The sequence below is a fragment of the Pelobates fuscus genome, chromosome 2 (genome assembly GCF_036172605.1).
Source record: "Pelobates fuscus isolate aPelFus1 chromosome 2, aPelFus1.pri, whole genome shotgun sequence".
In the NCBI taxonomy this organism is placed as follows: Eukaryota; Metazoa; Chordata; class Amphibia; order Anura; family Pelobatidae; genus Pelobates; species Pelobates fuscus.
Window position 1 is genome coordinate 146403288 of NC_086318.1, and position 23334 is coordinate 146426621.

The following is a 23334-nucleotide window of genomic DNA, read 5'->3' on the forward strand; positions in this document are numbered from 1 at the left end:
ATCAATGACACTTAGTGCTTTAAGCCAATCATTGCCATGCGGACTAGATGGAATCCAGAGGTGAGCTAAGGGAGTTGATCAGGGTGCCTCACTTCTGAAAGTAGATTTATTCAGTATGAAACTTCTGAAGACTCTTTATAGATACCCATCCAATTAGCTTCTCTCTCTCCAGCCCCTCTCACCTGTCCCTTTGGTTACATTTACCTGTCATGCAGCCTCTCACATACTCCTAACCTGTTACACAGTGACCCAATGAAATTGTCCTAGCCGTACCCCCATACAGTGCATTTCAAAGAAGCAGGCATAAATAAGAGGTGGACGACGTAGCGATGGAAGAGCAATTTAATTACAACATCCATATTTGTTACTGAAAAGTCCTGCACCCAGTTGTCAGTGACCCTTTGCTCAGACCTCGTGGAATAATACTTGATAATATGGAAGCCCAGTGTCTGACCGTAAATGTAAAGTTCCATAAGGACTGCACTGAGTTATGATGACTTGAGTTCCCTTGTAAAATCACTTTTTGTGGAGTTGTGATAAGAGATTTCGGGAGATTATCTAATGAACTTTTGAGGGCAATTTCATTCTTATCTGTGGTGGTTGCAATGGGCGGTTGTGATTGACTGATCAGTGTCAGCTGGGAGTTTCATCAATTAGATGAAATGGCTATAGTGCCAACAGTGTCCCTTTAACACCATTAGCTAAAGCTGGTAACATTTATCGATATTTGGTTTTACATGTTTTATGTTAATTTGGCCTACAATTTACAATCTTGTTATCAGTTCAGAATAGTTTTTAGTTTAGTGAATAAACACAGACTGTTCTCACAGTTTCCTAATGAAATAGGGTGAATGATGCTTTCTCCTTCAGGGTGAACGACCTGTTTATCGTCCCCTGAATGGGTATAACAGTTTAATTAGGTATTATGCCAAGTCTGCTACTTGATTTAAGACCGTTCAGGGAATGTGATATATCGGTGGGTGAAAGATGAGAGGAAGGGGAGGGATTTACAAGTTCTTGAGTGATGATGTCACCCATCAATCAAGCAAGCAGCTGCTAGACTGTAGTGCAAAGTGCAGGCTGCGTTGCTAATCTATTTGTTTTGCATTTAGCGCATTCTGTAGGCAGGATGTCATGCTTCCAATATTGAGGTACTTTGTCATACGTGCTAAACTCATTCATTAACAGAGCACCACAGGCCAATGATGCTGCTTCTTGTGTTAGGGGAGGGGGTGAGTTACCATTTTATATAGCTCAGCATCAGAAACTGTATACAAATTAGATAATCCTCACCACTCATGACCTTCAAATACAGAGGCACGCACTTCAATAAGAGTCTGCGGAAAGATGCCATGACATTCAAAATCTGTTCTGATTTTGTGCCTGCCCTGTGTGCATTATAATGCGAGGGATGATGACATAAACTCTTAAAGGGACACTCCAGGCACCCAGACCACTTCTGCTCATTGGAGTGGTCTGGGTGCCAACTCCCACTACCCTTAACCCTGCAAGTGTAATTATTGCAGTTTTTTTTAAACTGCAATAATTACCTTGCAGGGTTAAGTCCTCCCCTAGTGGCTGTCTATTAGACAGCCACTAGAGGGAACTTCCTGCTCTTTAGCACAGGTTTTGTGTGAGGCTGTGTGAGGACCTCCAGCGTCGCTCTATTCCCCATAGGGAAGCATTGAAATTCATTTTCAATGCTTTCCTATGGGGTGCGCTAATGCGCATGCGCGGCATTGCCGCGCTTGCGCATTAGGTCTCCTCGGCCGGCGGGCGGGATCAGTCTCGCCCACCGGCCGATGTAAGCAGAAGGAGGAGCGGCGGGGGAGGAGGAAGCAGCGACGTGGGACACGTCGCTGCCTGTGCTAAGTGACTGAAGGGGTTTTCACCCCTTCAGTAACCGGGGATTGGGGGGTGGGAGGGAGAGGGACCCTCCAGTGCCAGGAAAACGGATCGTTTTCCTGGCACTGGAGTTTCCCTTTAACAAATTTAAAGTACACTATTGTTTGCTTACAGTATATGTAGGTTTACATTCTTAAAGGGACACAACAGTACATATACTTCTTAGAATATTAGAATTACGGTATATTCTGAACATGGTTTGTACCATTACATGTTTCCTTTCCTCTTTTAAGTATAAGCATACAGCCCCCTCCCTGCACAGATTCCCTCTCCCCCTGCCTCCCTTGCACACATCCCCTCACCCCCTCCCTCCCCTGCACTCTCACAGATTCCCTCTCTGCCTGCACAGATTCCATCTACCTCTGCCTCCCCAGCACCCTGACAGTCCACCTCCCTCCCCTGCACAGATCCCTTCTCCCCTGCACCGTCCCCTCCCTCCACAGATCCCACTCCGTCCCTGCACACTCCACACACACCCTCCCTCCCTCCCTCCCAAAAAATAAAAGTATACTTTTTTAATGTGTAAAAAAATTAAATTCAATAAGCTGCTTTCGCTCCTAAGTTTTTCTTTTCAAACCAATACAAAGCTAAATATACTGAAGCTCTTCAGTAACAATAATTATTTAAAGGAACACTCTGTCCAAATGGGAAAACCCAAACCCCAATCACTGTTTAGTAGATATGCCCCCAATGAATTACATTCATGTATTCATTGGGTTTATATCTTAAAAAGGCTTGAAAAGGTTGTAAACTGTGTTGTGCTAGAGTACTTAAAACAGGTATGTCTGGTGCAGCCATGGATGTCCGCGACTGCACTGGACATGACATGGGTCGAGATAGAGGCGGCAAACTCAGGGGCAGCCCCGTGCGGGAAAAAATGCTTTAGCTACGCCACTGAGTATGTGATAATATGTAGCGCTCTGATTATTGGGGAATTTTGATGGAAGTTTCCGCATATTTGTTATCAAATGCCTTTTTTTATTTACTTATACCATATAATATACCTTATATAATTCAACTACAATTGTAGATAGGCTGTTATCACTTATCGGTTAGTAATTCATCATCCTAGAACCCTTCATTCTGTGTATTATGTTTCCACTACACCTGGCAATGACTAACTACCACTCTCAGCCATGTCATCTTCTACGGGAATCTCTGTGAGATGTCTTCAGTTTACAGGATTAGCCTTTGTTCTCTAAACCTGCATTTAATGTTAGGTTCTATCGCCAAAAATGAAGATTTAAAATAAAAAAGTTTACAGGTATTTCATTTTGTATTCTATATAGATCTTTTATTTATGAAAACATGTCTGTTTACTTGTGTTTATAACAGCTTCATTTCCAAAGCAAGTGATAATGTGGTTTAAGTAGCAAAGGAGGGAGGATCGGGATGTACTGTGTAGACTAACTTGTTTCTAGATCACAGGTCAATTTAAGGGTGGTTGTTAAACCTTTTTTTAAAACAAAAAATAGTTTCTACTTAGAGTGTTCCTTTAACATATAAGGGAAGAAATGATGGTCTTAGAAGCAATGGGCATAGAAATTAGAGTAAGTGTGAACAGATTTGAACTCACAGGGCAGGATGCTTAATAGGTGGCGTAAGCACAGCCACCACTGAAGGTGAGAACATCAACTCAAAAGAATATTTGACTCAGACCCACTTGAAAATCAATATGAAAATGGGGCGTAGGATTAACGGGAGAGAAAGAAGATAAATCTGGTAGATAATCTCATAAGTGTATCATGTTTAGTAGCTCAAAAAAGAAAATGTGGAAACTAGTAGCAATGTTGCAAATTAAACGCATTATTCTTATGCCTTTAGTATCTAATTTTAATAGGAATATGTAATTACAGATCTTGTTCGGCAATATACCAAAATAATGTAACATGCTTTGTTGTATATTTTGTAAGAGTATATGACTATAGAACACTACAACAGAATTCGAAGAGTTTATTCACTAAGCTGATATACAATTTTATTGTTTAGTGAATAAATCATTTGGATTTGTATTTCCTTGTTTATCTTTTTTTCAAATGTAATTAATATAATATATAATACACCATGGAAATCCATTGACTGGGAGAATGTGATGTGTGCAAAAATATATATTAAATATGCATTTTTGTGCATCTGTGAGTGTAAAGGTTTGAATTTCAGGATTTGTATGGGATTGCATATCTGTTTGGATGGGGAGGGACTGGCAGTGTGGATGTGCATGTGTTTGTCTCTCTGACTGTTTATCTGTATTTGTGTCATGCAGTGTATATTTGGGACTATGTATGTCTGGTAGTTTAGTCTGTGTGAGTGTCTCAAAGTTGGTATCTGTTTGTATCTAGGTATGTATGTGTGTTTCTGGATGTATGTATTAGTTGCACTTGGAAAATGCATGTATGCATGTTTGTGTGGTTTTTGAAGAATGTGCATCTGTATTATGTGTCAGATTTTGTGTCTGTATGAGTGTGAATGGGAGTTTGAAATTATATATATGTGTGTGCATGTGTTTATCTGGTTGTATCTATTGATGCATATGTTTGGACATAGGTCTGGAAGGCTGGTCGGTCTTGCACTCACTGTTATTTGAGAGTATAAGCCCATAATACAAAGTTATATCACATCTAAGACAAAAATTAGGTATTGTTATAAGGCATTAACTTGAATTCTAATCTATACCATTTGAGTTATGTTAATTTAATTTCAAGGCTAGAAATTGCTTCTGTGCCACATAGTTACTGGGTGTCCATTTCTTCTTATATGTATGAATTGACATGGCATCTTAATAAAGTCCTTGTGGTCCCTGATGGAAGGGTGCTAAACTATGGAATTATGCATTCTAGGGAATTATGTAATACATTTGGGAAAGCCCCATTAACTCATATGGTAGATAAAATGTCTGTCTATGAATATTCTATGACAACATTGTCACTTTCAAGGACACGATGAATAAGCTGTTAATAATTTAAGATCTAGAGGCAGCGTGGACGTGTTAGATCATTGAGTAGGTTAATAGTACTGTGCACATTTAAAATATCACTCTTCAAATATGGAGTTTTAAATGCTATCACTTTTTCATTACACTAAGGTTGATGCATTCATAAGAATACACTACCATTAACAATGGAAATGATTTATTATAGCAATAGGGTGGGCTCAGAAGCAATAAAGTTTGAGATATGGTCAATTTAATACAGCAATGTTACTGTCGCTATAATGACTGCAACATCTTAACCCCTTAAGGACACATGACATGTGTGACATGTCATGATTCCCTTTTATTCCAGAGGTTTGGTCCTTAAGGGGTTAAAGTCAACACCTGAGCTATTAGATGAAAATCTAAAAGTACACCAACTTTGAAAAAGTTACACTGCCAAGTTTATTTCATGTTATAAAAATAGCACGACATGGATTCCAAAATCGGGGTGCATCAGTAACACATATAGGGTTATTAACTAAAAATTGACAATTACATTGATTATGGTCAGAGTAGCTGAACTAAAAACATACCTGGCTTAGAGAATTATTCCAGTTTGGCAATATTCTCCTTAAGCTTGAAATTCATTTTGAATTCGCTTTACATTTTCAGTTTATGAATAACTCTGATAGTTGTAGAACAAAGCAGCAATTCCATCAGATTTCTGTACAGGAATACTTTAAAAAAACAAAAAAAACAAAAAAAAAAAGGTATGTTTGCACAATTCAAATTTCTCATTTATTTATTCAACATTTACAAAAAAAGTTGAAGGATAATCTTTACGTATAAAGCTTTAAACAATGCTAGCCGCCGCTATATTTTTTCACTAACTTATAGTTAGGCCCCTTCCTGGTTTCTCCACTCTGCTGGTGACCCTCTCCTGTCCACTGCTCGTACACCTTATGTTAACTCGCAGTTGCATGACTTCTCAAGGGTGGGAACGGTCTGTTTCCCCGATCAGACTCTTCCATAGTCTTCAATCATTTTTTATTTGGCAGACAACTGTCTTAGCGGCATGAGGTGTGACATTAATGAACATTGCACATTTTCTTTTGATAGCTGTCTAGACAATTGTTACTAGCTGTCATGTTTATAACATCTATTATTCCCAGGCAAATGCAGCACTCTTGATTCAAATGTGTCTAAGGGCACTTCTGTATGCAGGAGGGATTGTTAACCCGCTTGGGTCATCATCAAATACTACCGACTGTAGTGACTAGTCCTGTTAGTACACCTTTTACTTTTAAACAAGCCTAATGTGTATTATTCAATTACAATGACGGATACCTGTATGTACGAGGGAATTCCCCTTTGTTTGGGTCTTCAATCATTTAAAAGTCCCTCAAAACTCATCTCTTCAGAAAAGCTAACGGCCTCCCAGAATAACTTCTATTTCATAAACCTGTCTCATTCTCTCTTAAAAGGGCCACACTCCACTCTCACGTTCCAGTTCTGCTACTGTCCACCTTTTTTGCGTGGTTGCTATCTCCCACGCTGTCCTTCCTGTTGTATTTTTTATACCCCACCTCCTTTAGTTTGTAAACTAGACTGTAAGCTTGTTTGAGCAGGGTCCTCGTCAACCTATTGTCTTTGCAACATTATGTAATTTATAGTTAAATTTCCCAATTTTATAACATTGTAAAGCACTGCAGAATAGGTTAGTGCTATATAAATGCCAATCATAATAATAATAAAAAAGATGTATCTACTGTAAGATAGCCATTATCTTGCAATATGTATGACACTTCCTTGAAATGTTGGAACTTGGGGTGTGTGTGACCAAGGGTGGGGCTGTTCTAAGAAATTGCAGTAACTGGTAAAACCACCTGCCTTTTTTGGGGATGTCTGAGGATAGAATAGAGAGAAAGAAGGATTTAGGACCATAATAGGGACTGTCTCTTTCAAATAGGGACACTTGGAAGATATGTGGTTGAGCAAATATTATTTCAAGACAGAATTACTTTGGATTTCTAAAATCTGGGCCCTGATTGTAAACATCAAGGCCCAGATTTTAACTTTTCTGGTCCAAATTTTAGCTGTCCGACAGCTTTTGTCCAGCTGAAATTCAGGCCAAAATGCTCCACAAAATATGGTAATTGTAAATGGGAACAATGTGCAGATTTTGCTGTCTAAATGGTCCTATACACTGCACTGAAAGGTTTTGTCCCATTGGTACGGTGCCATTCTGCCTGTAGTAAATACGCCCAGATGACTCATCGTAATAGTCGACAGGCGGTCCATCACGCTATGAGTCTTTCTTTCTCTCCCCTCTTCCTTCCCTCCCATGCTTCCTTCACCCTTTCCCTCCCCCACTGCCTTCCTCTTCCACATCTCCAGTCTCATCTCCATAAATGGCTGAGTGAATAAAGTATATTTGTAAATTTTCCTTTAAAAAAGTTAAAACTATTTTCAGTAATGACAGGTGTGTGACTGGTTTCCTAGACATTAGGAGGTATGAACAAGGGACTTGGCGAGGGTGGGCTGAAGAGGGCATGTCAAAGACACCTTGAGGGTCACTGACGAAGAGGCCTTAGTTAAAACCTGTCATGTCAGCTGTCAACTACATGTGGGTACTGCTTCCACAACATACTTTGCACTACATGTGATCCTTGAAGGCTGTACTCTACTGCACCTCCACTGCAGAGTACCCTATTCACTTACACATGTTGTGCGTCCCTATCTCTGCTCCTAAGTATGCCTTGGACTTTTTAAAATTGTTTTTTTCTGTGTGATTGTGTATAAAATGTCTTCATAGTTCAGCATATCACATGTTACACACTGCACACTTTATATTGTCTACAATGCACATGCAGTGTTGGCACAGTCTAGCCGCAGAGGTAGGCAACCTTCGGCACTCCGGAAGTTTTGGACTTCATCTCCCATAATGCTCTTACAGCCATAATGCTGGCAAATCATCATGGGAGGTGTAGTCCACAACATCTGGAGTGCCAAAGGTTGCCTACCCCATGTCTAGTAAAAGTCACTTTAAAAAGCTTGACCCAGAAAAGAAAGGCCCACTGATAAATAGCCACAGTAATGAAAAATACAGCCTAATTAAAGAGACACAAAAATATCATTTAAAAAGATACCATAGACTGAAAGGGCTCAAGAGGGCTGTGAAACATTACTCCTATTACTGTCAACCTAACTTAAACTTAAATCTATAAGTACCTAAAAACGCTAAAATGGGCTTTTTCAACCCCAAACATTCACTCTTTCCTATGCAGTGTTTAACATTTAACACCTGACTTTGTAAAATTGATGTTTTAAATGTTCACATGTTTAATTCTATTTGCTTTCCTTACGTAAATAAATCTAATTTTAAGCATTTACACTTGTCAACAATAATTAGAAATGATCAACTCTGCAAACTGCAGTTATTATATAAATGTTGCTTATGGTAAATATGACATAAATATGAATAGCTAAGAGGTATATTGAGTTTCTGTTTAGTGTAAAATGGGTTAACCTATGTGCATCTGGCGAAACAGTAGCCTCAGCTGTTTCATAAATGACATCTCCTTGGTCAAATTTATCTCTTCTTAAATCCATCTGCTCTGTGTTTGTTAAATGCACCAGGGAGTTGCAAAGTGCAGGAAGAGTTTATAGCAATGAACAGTCTGCATCTTAATGTATCACTAGACAATGCTACCGCAGTCCAGACTGTTTTCTCGGTTCAGTATGACATCCACATTTGCTTTGGAGGGTCATTTTATGGGCGAGAAAGCATAGGATTTGGCATTAATGACAGTTATAGAACAGCGCCACCTAGAGATCAAATGAAAGAAGATTTGTTTTTTTATCCCATGGATTATTTTGGTGTTACTCAAGGGTCCTGTGTAAACCTGCAGTTCAATGAATTATGTATTTTGGTACCTGTAAGTTGTGTGTGTAATAGAAGGTTTTTTAATCTGCCTCAGTCTTCACATTAATCTATTGTGAGAAGCCTGACAAACATATGCTATATTCCGAGTGGACTGCTCACATGTTTGGATTGTTGTTACATTTTATATTACAGGTAACATTTCACAATGAACAACATCCACAACAGTTTCATATTTTACAGGGCCAACCAAATTCACTAAATGTATACATTGAAAGTGCTACTCCCCTGGGGGGGAAGAGGGGGCAGGGCCTGACTGGCATGGTGAGCTGTCACACACTGCATGAGCTCCACGAGAATTGCTGTAAATCTTTTTCAATCTTTACAAAGCTAATCTAGCATGGTGCAACCCTGGGGCTACTACTTGGCACCCTTGGTAGCCGACACCCCTATAAATGCATGTCAACCTACTGCGACGATCATGAGGCGTATCTACGGCTTGGTGACACGGGAGCGATGGAGGTAGCTGATCCCTTGACCCACAATTCACCAGAGGAAACAACGGTGAACTGCCTTGTTTTCCCCCAGACGGTGAGGAGGGGTATCCCAGCACCTTGAGCACACTGACATCTGGGATTGACCGGTACATACCCTTATAAAATCTTCGGGGCTAGCTCAGTTGTCCAAAATGGCAACGGAGCACGACTCTGTGAGACATGTTAGGCTTTATCTGGACTTTCTTACAACATTTAACAATATATACATTTTTGGGACCGGTTGAGTCATTGTGAAGATCCTGGTCTGAAGGGAACACCTGCTGATACAGCAACTGAACAAGCATTGCTCCTGTGTGCCCATCACAGGAGAGGTCAGTAGGGTCCACGAAGAGACACTCAGGGCAGAGAAGGAGCCTTTTCTGTCCCCTCAGGAGGTGGAATGCCAGGAGTGGGAAACCCCCAAATATTCAAGGTGCAAATGCTTGAAAGAGGAGAAAGGTGGGAAAGAAAGTCTGGGGGGTGCGAAATCCCGGAACTGCTGCCTGCTCCACTCCATAAAGGGAATTGTCCTGATACAGACCATCTTATTGGCTTTGATGCTTGAATGGGGCTCTCACCGGCTGCTTTAGATGTAGACTGATATGATAATGGTATAACAGCAAAGCCTATGAAGGTTAAATAAAAGCATAGAGAATAATGTGTCATCTGTACCTGTATCTAAGCAATATATTGGTGACATTGTATTCTCTTACATCAAGTCATGGTGAAGCATGCACACTTTCCACTTCAGTTCCCAGGCTTTATTTCATTAATTGCATGCTCCCCTTTATAAAGTTTATGGAGTTGAAATGTCCATAATCAGTTTATGATCTCTGGCAATCCTCTTTAGTGTATCTTATCCCCTATTTTTCCCCATTGTGTGTCTTACACCTCCCTTGTGTATCTCTTACAAACTCTCTTTGTGTGTCTTACAGCCCCCAGACCCTTTGTGTGTCTCCTTTCCTGGCCCCTTTGTGTCTTTTACTCTTTCCAGCTCTTTTGTGTGTTTCTCTTTCACACCCAGCCCGTCTATCTCTCCCCAGCCCCTTTGTATTTCCACCCTCACTCCCTTTGTGTCCCTGTGTGTCGCTTTCATCCCCAGCCTCTCTGTGCATCTTTCCCACCCCCAGGCCAATCTGTGTGTCTTTCTCTCCCCTCATGACCCTCTATGTGTCTTTCTCCCCACTCAGGCAACCCTGTGTGCCACTCCCCCCTCCATGTCTCTTAGTGTTCCTCATCCCTCCCCTCAATGAACATTAGTGGTCATGCCCACCCCCCCCTTATTGGTCCTCTCCCCTCCCCTTCCTGTCCCTTAGTGTTCCTCTCACCTCCAGGTCCCTTAGTGTTCCTCTCACCTCCAGGTCCCTTAGTGTTCCTCTCCCTTCCCTCCACTGTCCTTTAGTGTTCCTCTCCCCTCCCTCACCTGTCCCTTAGTGTTCCTCTCCCCTTCCTCTTCTGTCCCTTAGTATTCCTCTTGCCCCCCTTACCTGTCTTTTAGTGCCCCCCTCTCTTAGTGTTCTTCTCCCCTCCCCTTAGTGTTCCTTTTCCCTTCCCTCCCCTGTCCCTTAGTATTCCTCTTCCCCTCCTTACCTGTCTCTTAGTGCCCCCCCCTCATTCCTCTTAATGTTCCTCCAACCGCCCCCCCTCTTAGTGTTCCTTATCCCCTCTCTTTTAGTGTTCCTTATCCCCTCCCTACCCCAGTGTTCCTTTTCCCTCCCCCCCCCCTGTACCTTAGTACACAGCACAGTAAAGGAGTACAGTGATTCTCTTCCCAAATACTGTGACTCACACAAGAAAATTAGTATGAGGAGTCTCATCATTAGAAATAACAGTGTAATACGTTTCATTAATACAATCTGACAGCAGATTAGAACATCCAGTTTCCCCATTCACTATATAATGAGCAATATATATTTGTTACCACTTCTAGAATACAATTACCTTGATCTATCATTTAAAGTACACAAATTAACTTGTATCCCTACATTTCCCATTCTATGTTCAATGAAATGTAAATCACTCCTTTCATTTTGCTTTACCTCTTAAATCTCTTTATATAAATGATCATTATGAGCGCGTTATAAATAATTTCACAAGGGTTTCCACATGCACTGCGTTATACTGGGTGTTAAGATGCAAACAAATGTATGTCTGCAGAAAGCTTGATGTATAAAATGGCAATGGATAAAAATAGACACAATCCCTTTATCTCATATAAACTAAGACTATTTATCAATTGCAGGCCCCATTCGCAATAATAAACCTGACTGTTTATTGTGGGATGTGTGTCATATCTTCACCTGCACATTTGTTCTTGATGTGTACATTAGGCTTAACAAGTATGATGAGTACACGACCACAGACACAATAAGTGATGCTTTGACGGTTTGCAGCAGAGTGATGATTTGTCTCCTGTCTGGACAGACATAGTGCAGGGTGTGTTTACTCTCTTCTGATTGTGGAAAACACAGCTTTGCTTATGCTCAGTGTTTAGATGTGTGACATATTTCCCATGACCAGAGACACTCAGGGTACATTAAGTTTAAATATCCCACATTAACTACCACAACTAACTTTGCACAGAAACAAAAATAACAAAATTGTCTTTATTGCACAGTCCATTTAAGTCATTGTATGTGTTAATAGGTCAACACAAGTAACTATTCAAAGGAAATAAAAAAATACGCTTTCATGCTGTATCTTGCAACTTTCACATTCAAACAAATAGATCGATAGATAAATAAAAAGATAGAGAGAGAGAGACAGATAAATAGAAATAGAGTGAGAGAGATAGATAAATAAATAGATAGATAGAAATAGATAGAGAGAGAGAGACAGATAGAACATAGAAATAGATAGATAGAGATAAATAGAAATAGATAGATAGATAGATAGATAGATAGATAGATAATGTATTTACATGGTTGTATTTATAAATATACTGTGTTGTCTTATGGAGATAGTATTTAGGAGACTGGCATGTAAAACAACCTCTAGATATATGATGCACACAATAGATAAAGTAGTACTTTACTCATGTTTCAAATTATATTTTGTAAAAGTTCTGTAAGAGTTAATGGTCTAACAGGACACTATACACCTAGGGCTTTAACCCTATACACCTAGAGCTTTAACCCTATACACCTAGGGCTTTAGAACACAACTTCTGGAATTAAAGGGAATCATGACAGAATATTTCCGTCATGTGTCCTTAAGGGGTTAATAGAGTAAGTCAACCTGTCTCAGGGAGGTAAGCAAGCTTTTTTTCTCCAATAGTTAAGAATGAATTACGAATCGGAATTTAAAATTTAGTGTGACACACACACACACACACAAAACACAAAAAAGCGAGCACCCCCCCCCCCCCCAATACATACACACACACATTCATACAAACACACAAAATGATGATATAGCTCTGAATCTATCCAGTAGAGGAGGGAGAAGATTTGCTCTATCTATTTGTTTGGGCACGCCTAGGATTTGGAAGAAGTCATCAGGTCTTTTCTCTTCCATCTATCAAGACATGCTAATATACCTATTCTCCTGTAGGCTGAGGACATCTCTTTAATTCTTATGCACCTATAGAATTCTCCAAGATTGTAAGACATAATACTACTTACAAAAACATTTCTGCATCTTGCACTGAAAACATCTTGAATTATCTTACCAGGACCTTCAGTGCAGACAGACATGATAAGGCAGCGAGGAGCACTGACATTGGTTCTCACATGGATTCTGAGCTCATATTCTTAAAGTGTTATATCAACCACTACTATTTCATATCATGAGTAGTGTGACATTTTCTGTAATAAGAAATGTTTCTCATCACATGTGCAGAAACATCCAGATTTTTGTTTATTTTTGTTATAAGCTTAGAAAATGTACTATGGTATAACAAATCTTAAAAGGCAATACAGCTGAAGTGGTTCATTCTTAATTAAAACCACAGATATTGCCGTAGTCATGAACAAAGGAGTTATGGGTAAAAGACGTTCTAGAGAAGAGAAGAATCCTAGAATTAAAGCAGTTCCTAGAGAATGTTACAGCAAGTTTCCCCTTTTTTTTACCACTTTGACTTAAAACGTCTTTTTTATACCCAATATTCACAACCTCCTTTAACTGCTGCTGGAATGAAACCAGTAAACGTCTTTGGTTCTTCTTCAGTCAAACACTTATTAAAATGCTTTGTCTATGCCTCATGTAGATGGAATGTTTTATGTATCCCTATGTTTACCCAGCTGTTTAACCAGAAAAACACTGAACATTTTACATCAGCTTTTCAAATGCTTCTGTCATCTACTACTTTATTACGTGAAATTGTTTCGATTTTGAAAAATATTTGTTTCTTATTTTCTTTATACTATACTGGACCAAATTATACAAACTCAATGTTTACACAAAGTAATGAGTAGAATACATAACATGATAGGAGGATATATCGCAGCTCAAATAATCTCTCCTGGACTGCTTCATTAGACAAATATCAAGAAGAAAAATAAAAAGTAAACGCTCATTGCGTAATATGTAACATGCAAAACATCCCAGCAGCTATTCCTCAAAGCAACTCCCAAAAGAGCACATGCTTGGCAATGGCATCATGGTATAGCAATGCCACCACACCATGAAAGTACATAGAAGTTGGCCCTACATCCAATGATCTCCAATGCTGCGATGTGAGAAGGGAGAATGGGGAGAAGACTGGGGCCTTAATGGCCACCTTGCATGGCAGGCCCGATGAACATTTAAATGGCCATGTCTGTAAGGTACATGCAGACACAGAAAAAACACAGACAATCCAGGTGGTAACAGACCTGCACACACACATTGACTGTATACAACATTTTTTTTAATCATATTCAAATGTTGTTTTCTAATTAAAAAAATAATTAAGTTTTTATGTTGAGATTATTTTAAGTGGGATTGGTCAAGTGAATTGCAGGGGTACCTTAAATTCTGCTACTACACACTCTCCTGATTTAATTCCAACCCTGGTCTACTGGTAATTGATTGTGCAACAAACCCTTATTAAAAAGCATAATGTTTAATCTATACATGTATAGATTTTTATATTTTTTATTTTAATGCAAGGTCTCTACCTCAACCTTTGAATCAATGCTTGGTACAGAGATCTTTTATGCACTTGATTGACACAAGAGAAGCAGGAGAACCCTCCTAAATTAGTGCAACACATGAAGGCAACGTGATGGCTGTGATCTAAGCACTGGTCAGGAGATAACTTTTAACCTAATATCTCATTAAGTAAAACATCTTTATTGATCATTATGACCGACAATTATCCTTAATGATATATGCTTTACCTAATGAATTAATGGGCTTACAGGGAACTGTCATAATTTTAAAGCATTAAGTATGTGTAAATGAAAATATTACAGTTTATAAATCAGATCAGAAGTAATTGACTAATTAAAATGGAGTTTTCCCTCAATCAGTGTCCACCATAGATGTAGATAGCTTATGTTTCAAGTATATGAATGCAAATAAGTTATAATGAATATGTTGCAAAATAAATACGATAGGTTATCCACCCCTTCTCATTTCATCCATGAACAGTGTTATTAATTCTTTAAATAATGTTTGTGTGTTTTTTTCCACTCTGTTCAGTGACCCAGACACAACACTGACAGCCGGAAGGCAAATAAATAAAAACACAGCGTTTTGATCTTTGGGTAAAGGACATGCAGACAGATAGGACACGGTGACCACAGCTGCGACAGTAACAGATGTCAGCCAGTGTGCGAGAAGGGAATTTTTGCGAATGTAAGCATTGGTGGAAACTTTCAGAGGGTGGCATACATATCTGGGACAGGTGTGAAGTGTTTACACTGAAATAAGAAGGGAAATCGAGAAGGGAAAAAAAAGACTTGGTCATGTTGCCTGTGACCCAAAGTGACTTATTAAATACAATGATCACTTCCATAGATACGTAGAAAATAACAGCAGTTATAAACCACAATAACCATCTGTTCTACCTCCTTTTCTTAACTGTTATCAAGTCCAACATTGAGACTATGTAATCCTTATATTTCCACGTTTCTTCTATCCTGATGTCCTTAGAAAGTATGCGGTGTAGATACAATTACACTGTAGCTGTCAGGGTATGTTATATACACCATTCTTTTCCTCAAAACGCACTCTTGCATAAACCATGTTCTCCTAGGTTCAGGGAAGCATTACAGATTCTAAGAAAGCAGTTTTGATTTTTTTTTGTTAACAATTTTTAATTTTTTATTACTATTTATAAGAAATAGTAAGATTCAGGAGTTACTGGGGGGTTGTCATATCTGTTTTGTTTTTTTTCATAAGTCAACGGCTAGCTAAATATTAGCTGTGGATCAGAGGCGGCTCTAGACTTTATGAGGCCTTAGGCGAAACACAAACATGAGGCCCCACTAACAAAAAAGTGTCACATATACACATTGATGCACTGTCTACCTGTGTATGTGCCTGAGAGTGTGTCTGACAGAGAGTATCCTTGTGTGTGCGAATGTATGTCTCTGTGAGCATGTTTGCGTTTTTGTCTGAGACCCTATGTGTATGGGGTAGCTGATGGTAAGAGGGAGCGGGGGGTGTGATGGTGAGAGGGAGCGGGGGGTGTGATGGTGAGAGGGAGCGGGGGGTGTGATGGTGAGAGGGAGCGGGGGGTGTGTTGGTGAGAGGGAGCGGGGGGTGTGATGGTGAGAGGGAGCGGGGGGTGTGATGGTGAGAGGGAGCGGGGGGTGTGATGGTGAGAGGGAGCGGGGGGTGATGGTGAAAGGGAGCAGGGGGTGATGGTAATGTGAGAGGGAGCAATGTGAGAGTGAGAGGGGGTAATGTGAGAGTGAGAGGGGGTAATGCGAGAGTGAGAGGGGGTAATGCGAGAGTGAGAGGGGGTAATGCGAGAGTGATAGGGGGTAATGCGAGAGTGGGGGGTAATGTGAGAGTGGGGGGCTAATGTGAGAGTGGGGGGCTAATGTGAGAGTGGGGGGGCTAATGTGAGAGTGGGGGGCTAATGTGAGAGTGGGGGGGCTAATGTGAGAGTGGGGGGCTAATGTGAGAGTGGGGGGGTAATGTGAGAGTGGGGGGTAATGTGAGAGTGGGGGGGTAATGTGAGAGTGGGGGGGTAATGTGAGAGTGGGGGGTAATGTGAGAGTGGGGGGTAATGTGAGAGTGGGGGGTAATGTGAGTGGGGGAGGCTGAGGGTGGTGACGGAGGGTTATGCTGAGGGTGGTGATGATGAGGGTGGTGGGGGGTAATGCTGAGGGTGGTGAGGGTGGTGAGGGGCGATGCTGAGGGTGGTGAGGGGCGATGCTGAGGGTGGTGAGGGGCGATGCTGAGGGTGGTGAGGGGCGATGCTGAGGGTGGTGAGGGGCGATGCTGAGGGTGGTGAGGGGCGATGCTGAGGGTGGTGAGGGGCGATGCTGAGGGTGGTGATGCTGAGGGTGGTGGGGGGTGAGGCTGAGGGGGGTGGGGGGATGATGTTGAGGGTGGTGGTGGGTGGTGAAGCTGAGGGTGGTAAGGGGTGATGCTGAGGGTGGTGGGAGGTGAGGCTGAGGGTGGCGGGGGTTTATGGGGGATGGTGAGGCTGAGGGTGGTGGGGGTGAGGGTGAAGGGGTAATGGTGAGGGTGGTGGGGGTGAGGCTGAGGGTGGGGAGGGGTGATGGTGGTGGGGGTGAAGCTGAGGGTGGTGGGGGGTGATGGTGGTGAGGCTGAGGGTGGTGATGGTGGGTGATGGTGGTGGGGGGTGATGGTGAGGGTGGTGGGGGGTGATGGTGAGGGTGGGGAGGGGTGATGGTGAGGGTGGGGAGGGGTGATGGTGGTGGGGGTGAGGCTGAGGAGGGGTGATATTGGTGGAGGTGAGGCTGAGGGTGGTGGGGGTGATGGGGGTGGGGAGTGAGGCTGAGGGTGGTGGGGGGTGATGGTGGTGGTGGGTGGTGAGGCTGAGGATGGTGGGGGGTGATGGTGGTGGGGGGTGAAGCTGAGGGTGGTGGGGGGTGATGGTGGTGGTGGGGGTGAGGGTGGTGGGGGGTGAGGCTGAGGGTGGTGGGGGTGATGGTGGTGGGGAGTGAGGCTGAGGGTGGTGATGGGTGGTGAGGCTGAGGGTGGTTGGGGGTGATGGTGGTGGGGGTGAGGCTGAGGATGGTGGGGTGATGGTGGTCGTGGGGGGTGAGGCTGAGGGTGGTGGGGGTGATGGTGGTGGGGGGTGAAGCTGAGGGTGGTGGGGGTGGGGGGTGTGGCTGAGGGTGGTGGGGGTGATGGTGAGGAGGGGAGGGGTGGTGGGGGTGAGGGTGGTGGGGGTGATGGTGGTGGTGGGGGGTGAGCCTGAGGGTGGTGATGGTGAGGGTGGGGAGGGGTGGTGGGGGTGAGGCTGAGGGTGGTGGGGGTGATGGTGGTGGGGGGTGATGGTGGTAGTGGGGGTGAGGCTGAGGGTGGTGAGCCTGAGGGGGGTTGGGGGTGATGGGGAGGGAGAGCCTACCTTTCCCTGGTGGTCCAGTGGGCTCCCTGGTGGTCCGGTGGCCCCTGCTCCCGGTCTGCAGCTCCTCAGAGCTGCAGACTGTGTAATCTCGCGAGATTTCAGAGCGTTGCCGTGGTAACCCGCGGCAACGCTCTGATTGGCCAATTCTCGCGAATCACATGGTCTGCAGCTCTGCACACTGCGGAGCTGCAGACCAGTGTCTGCGGTGGCTGGCCGGGCAGCCAGGAGGGGCCTCGCACCCGGCGGCATACCGGGCAAGCCGCCGGGCCCCCTCCTGGTGTCAGGTCCTCGGTCACTGACCGAGGACCTGACACACTCTGCCAACAGGCGGTTTAGGCGGCCGCGAGGCCCCCGCCAGCGCGAGGCCTTAGGCGGCCGCCTAAACCGCCTAATTAGAGAGCCGCCTCTGCTGTGGATTGTGCCATTTGTAATCTTATTTATACATATTTTTAGCTTTATCTGTAATGTTACCTCATTGTAGGCTACCAAGGCACAGTCTGGCATATGATGCTAATAACTTTGATGCTGTGTATATGCAGATGCAAGGGAGCAAACCTGTCCTGCTCTATGGAAGGAATGTCCAAACACGCATGTGTTTGTATGGTGCTTTGGAAGAAGATGCGTAAAATGTCATGGTCATCTGGAACATTCAACCCATTTTGAAACAGTCTAGGAGGTGTCACTGAGTGGGGAGACACACCATACTCCAACACTGGAATTTTTCCACTGATGGGGGGTGTTAAATACTGGGACTGAACCGTGTACAGTGGGGATGGTAATATGCAGAAAATCTTATTTGGCCATGAAATACATAATACAAAATAGTGCATTTTTTCTGGTCTTAGCAAATCTATTGGGTTAGGACCTGAAGTTAAAGAATGGGGAAAGAGGTTACACAGACCACTATGACGCACTGTTACTAGTACAATATGGGTACATCTATTTTAAATATACAAAAGGCCCCTTTTATCTAAGCCTGTAAATATTGTCTTTTTGAGGATAATTATAATTTTTTTATACATTGGTAAGAACAATTAGTTTCACCTTCATTCCATATGTAAAAATGTTTCACTGTAGAGTCACTGCTATTTTTCCAGTTTCAGGTATATGCCCCTTATTCATAGTTGGAGGAAGCATGTCATGGGGGACATATCATATATTTTACTGTTTAATAAACACCATAATCATTACAAGGGGCTGTGCCCTGTTGCTCTTCCAGAGGAATCTGTCAAACTGTTTTAGAACAGTTTGACTACTTACCTTGGTCCCTCCAGACCCGCACCATATTCAAAAATTTTAAGCAATTTATTATAATGATTTATTATATAGTTAACTAAATTAGTGATGTATTAGTGATTAATTATCAAATCTCCAGTGAGTATTTCACTGGTCTGCTTTCTAACTTTGAAAGTTTGGATCGCTCTGTGCTCCAAAAAATATAAACTACCTACCATAGGACCTTTAAAAAAAAAAAATCATTAAAGGGACACTATAGTCACCAGAACAACTACATCTTAATGTACTTGTTCTGGTGAGTATAATAGATCCCTTTAGGCATTTTCATGTAAACACTGCCTTTTCAAAGAAAAGGCAGTGTTTACATTGTCCCTAGGGACACCTCCAAGTGGCCACTCCTTAGTTAGCCACTGAAGGGGCTTCCTGGCTTAGTGATGCACAGTAAGCAGCTCTGCCGTTCAACGTCCCCACGCTCTGCATGGAGACGCTGAATTTTCCTCATAGAGATGCATTGATTCAATGCATCTCTATATGAGGAGGTGCTGATTGGCCAAAACAATATTTGTCCCGCCCCCTTGCCTATTAGAAATCAGCAATTTTGATGATGTAACTAAGGGGGCGGGGTCAGCTCTGGCGGACCAGTGGAGAGCTGGAAATAAGGTGAGTTTTAAACCATTCTGAGGGGGCTAAGGGGGGCAAGCCACCTAAATGGTGGGTTTTCACTATAGGGTCAGGAATAAAAAAATAATTTCATGACCCTATATTGATCCTTTACATAATGGTTTAGCTGGTAGGTACTTTATTTTTTGCCTGCTGGGCACGTATCCCTATCTGTCTGATTACATCCGATGATCTGTACACTGATTTTCCTCTCTCTGTTTATCTTTATACAGCAATTACTAGATTTGTAGGAAGCGTGTTTCAAAGTTTGACACCTTTTGATATTTATAACCTTTGACTTTATTCTTTAAAAATTAATCTTACCCGTTTATTCAACTCCCCTCATCTTTTCCACAGTTACCATTGACATATGAGATATGTGTACTGGAGTTGCTAAATGCATTACATGTTTTAGTACTTTAGGTAGTAATTAATTTCAAGGCTTCTAAGCTTTCCACTATAACTGCTGTGGCTTGCAGAATACTTTACAAGCTAGTCTTGTGAGATGTGGTCAAGTTTATGAGTCAAGCATTCTCAAAGGCAACATGGGAACTCTACATGAGGGATTGAGTTTTCCTGACACTATAGTGATTCTTTAATGTTAAACTTGCATGATCCTCCTTCTTCTACAGAGCACCCCAATTATGGAATAACCTCAGGGACACAGTCAAATCTTCATTCAATCTAAAATCTTTTAAGAGATCTATGGCAATATACCTCAGCACAGAAGACATCTGTCATGGTTGAATATATTTATTACCTGTTATATGATATATAGAAGGCGTATGCCTGAAGTTGTGGGAGGGATTTTATGCCTATTTAAACCCAGCAAACCCCTTACTCACCTGTCTTCGACGATTTCGGAAATTGGAAATTCCCTTTCCGCTTCCGGTGCACGCAGACCTCTGACGTCAGATTTCCCGCGACGCGCCTAAACCGACGGTCAGCAGCTTCACGCGGGAATTTGTAAGTTTGAACTAACGAACGGGCTAGGTTTCCACACAATTGTAAGTCAGACAACTTCTTTTTCGGTTACATCTTACGATTACGCATACGTTTACATTCATTTGTTTTAGTCATTTAGCTGACACTTCGTCCAGACCATTTCACCTAGTATGGCCGTCCCGCTGCTACACAAATATGAAATAATGACTCGGGCACATGAATTTTCCGAGTGCAAATTATTGCAGTGGTATTATTAAACGTGTTAACCACTTCAGGGCAACATTGTGTCAGAGCTGTCACAGTAACAAGGGGTTTTCTGACCCCGGCCCTGAGGTGGTTAATTAATTGGGTAAGCTGGGGTCCTTGAAGCTCCCCCACGCCGAGCGGTGTCAGGAAAGAGGTCAGTCTGAGGTCACGGCAGTCCCAGCTTCCATTCACAACCCGCCAGCAGTCACCAGAAGCACATCGCAGTGGCTGTTCCCATGGCTTATCATCAGATCGTGGTACAGAGATGGTTTTAATGAGGCTACTGGCCATTGCACATTTACAAGATTACTGGTAATAGCCTGCTGCATACTGCAATTCCCATGATGCACAGCCAGCATTGTGAAATGAATGGCATAGTGCTAAAGTACGATACGTGTATCCGTTTCTCTCTCGTTATAACCTATTGAAACAATGTTTCACTTCATCCAGAGTATGGCATTTTGTATTTTAGTTGTGTGTTTCCTCTCCCTAAGCTGTATCACGGGAACATCAGGTCATTTCTGTTTGCAAAAATAAATAAATAAATTAAAAAAAAAAAAAAAAAAAAAAAAAGCTAGGTCCCCAGCATTCGTATATTTCAAGTGTCACAATCCTGGGTGTCTGGTAATCATTTCGTTAGTGGCTGTTCCCATGGCTTATCATCAGATCGTGGTACAGAGATGGTTTTAATGAGGCTACTGGCCATTGCACATTTACAAGATTACTGGTAATAGCCTGCTGCATACTGCAATTCCCATGATGCACAGCCAGCATTGTGAAATGAATGGCATAGTGCTAAAGTACGATACGTGTATCCGTTTTGTTATGGTACTTTTTCAGTAAACCAAAATGTTTAAGTGTCTATCTGTTCCTGTCCAAATTAAAGAGAATTGAATTGCGTATATACGCTGAAGTAATTCAGTCTGACACACGGAGTTCAGGTTAAAATAACTTCGAGGAAATTTATTGGCAAGTGCAGGATCAAAGGGCGCGCAGGCCCTTTTAAGAGACATTTTCGTCATCATTGGTTATCAAGATATCAGTGAATAAACATCATTAATTGGATTAATTGTTAAGTGTCTGGGTTAGTGTCCACCTATCAATATAATTAATTGGATCAAAAGCTAAGTGGTTAGTTCCGTGTCCACCCACCAAGAGGTGGTACTTTTTCGGACACGGGTGGGGGACAAGGGGTCTTGAGCGTCATTTTACTCGGTCGGTGATGTCAAATCTCGTGGTTAGGTGCAAGGTCTCTTATGAATAGAACATTTCATTACTACTGTGTTCTCATGGCCTTTAAATTATACTATGTTGCGAGTTAGGGGAAATTCAACAGTTCCTGGGTTAGTCATATCCTTATGGAGAATACAGTCTTTGTCTATTGTATTAGATGTGCTGAGAAATACTGTCATGTAATGTAGTTTTCATATGAAGAAGTCAGGTTATGAGGACAAAATGGAGGATTTGTCACAGTATCAGGTTAATACAGAGTTAGAGCAGCAATTCAATATAAATACAATAAGATTTTTTTAATAATTCTACATCAGTCCCCCCTATGAAATGTTAGATTCTAAGAGATAAAAACTTTATTTGTTAATACCAGAAGACGTGTTAGCCCAAAGGCACAGAAACCCCGTGGCCGCTAGCTAGGTGTTAATGCAAAGTGCAAGTCTGTCCCTATTTTCTGACCCTACTAGGCTAGCTCATCTGTCAGTATGGCTCTCGAACACTTCACACCCATGGGTATCCCACGGCAGCTAACCCACCGCTTCTCCACACGGGGCCTTTACCATTCACTGACAGATGCTGTCCCTAAGGTGGTCCCTTCCTAGAACTCTCGCACTTTATCATCAAAAGGGATGGATTGCAGCGGCAAACAGGGTGAGTTGAGATCCTGGAAATCTTGGTCATCAACATCAAGTAGTGTGAAAGTGGGTGCCGCTTGGTCAATAGTCTTCGTGAGAGCTTTCCTCAGGCAGGGGAAGACACAACAAAAGAGAAGAGCAAAGATAAAAAAAGAAATTAGTATTGCCATACCAATATGCATTAAAGCCTTTTTCCAACCCGTCATCCAACCAAACCATCTGTCCCAGGGATCTTTTATCCCGGAATTCCTTTTTAATTCTTCTGAGAGGTCATTTAATTTTGCTATGGCTAATGTAACTTTACCATTAGGACCTGTGTTTTCTGGGATGTAGGTACAACATGTCATGGTGTCGGGCAAAATTTTACATACCCCTCCTTTTTCGGCTAGGATCATATCCAGGGCTATTCTATTTTGGAAGGCCATTTGGGATGTTGCCTGCAATTGTTCGGCTAATCCCTGGAGGGCATCTCTGGTGTAATTAACGAAACGCTGTTGATTGTAATAAATGTAGTTTATCCAATTTAAGTTCTTGTTTGCAGTAACTATGGTAAAAATTGATTCAAATCCTGCAGCAACTTCATCTCTTGCTTTAAATTCATTGGGTACCCCCCTAGGCACCCCAATGGCATCAATGTAAATGTGAGGGTCAAAACTTCCTTTTACTGGGGC